The sequence below is a fragment of the Alligator sinensis genome, unplaced genomic scaffold (assembly GCF_000455745.1).
Source record: "Alligator sinensis unplaced genomic scaffold, ASM45574v1 scaffold157_1, whole genome shotgun sequence".
In the NCBI taxonomy this organism is placed as follows: Eukaryota; Metazoa; Chordata; order Crocodylia; family Alligatoridae; genus Alligator; species Alligator sinensis.
Window position 1 is genome coordinate 142954 of NW_005842316.1, and position 820 is coordinate 143773.

The window sequence follows — 820 nt, forward strand, 5'->3', positions numbered from 1 at the left end:
CGGGCTGCGCGCGGCGCGGGGAGGGGCGAGATGAGGCGGCAGGACGGGAGAGCGACCTCTGCGGGGCCGAAGTGGGCGCCTGATGCCCGGGGGAAAGGGAGCCCGGCCCCTCGCTTTCCCGCTGCAGCCTTCACCGTCCCAGCGTGAGGAAGCTGCCTTTAAATAATAGTTGTGAAATACCCAATGGTTTATTAGTAGCTGCAGGAGGGATGGGTCGTGCACTCTGCAATGAGAGACCCCTGAACAACAACATCAACATGGGTTTAACAACAGAATAATTAATGTAACAACATACAAACACATTTAGCAACAAAAAAACACATTTCCAAGGGTGCGAGTGGGTCTGATGAGAAGAGATCGGATTCACCCGAGGAACCGTGTCTCCTTTACCGTGAGAGGTCGCCGCCGAGTCGCGCCTTCCGCAGTTTCCCTTCCTTTTTTATAGTCTTTCAAAACCAAACTGGGGAGATCAGCATTTGGAGGTGTTTAAGTTAAGTTTAAGGGCTAACCGGACCTTATCGTGCATCCACAGGTGCATCTCGAGCAGGTCCAAGGAGGTGATCGTCCCCCTCTGCGCGACACTGGTCAGGCCGCAGCTGGAGTACTGCGTCCAGCTCTGGGCGCCGCACTTCAGGAGGGATGTGCTCAGCATTGAGAGGGTCCAGAGGAGGCCACCCGCATGATCCGGGGACAGCAGGGCAGACCCTACGAGGAGAGGCGACGGGACCTGAACCTGTTCAGCCTTCGCAAGAGAAGGCTGAGGGGGGACCTGGTGACCGTCTATAAACTCACTAGGGGGGACCAGAAGGGTTTGGGGGAG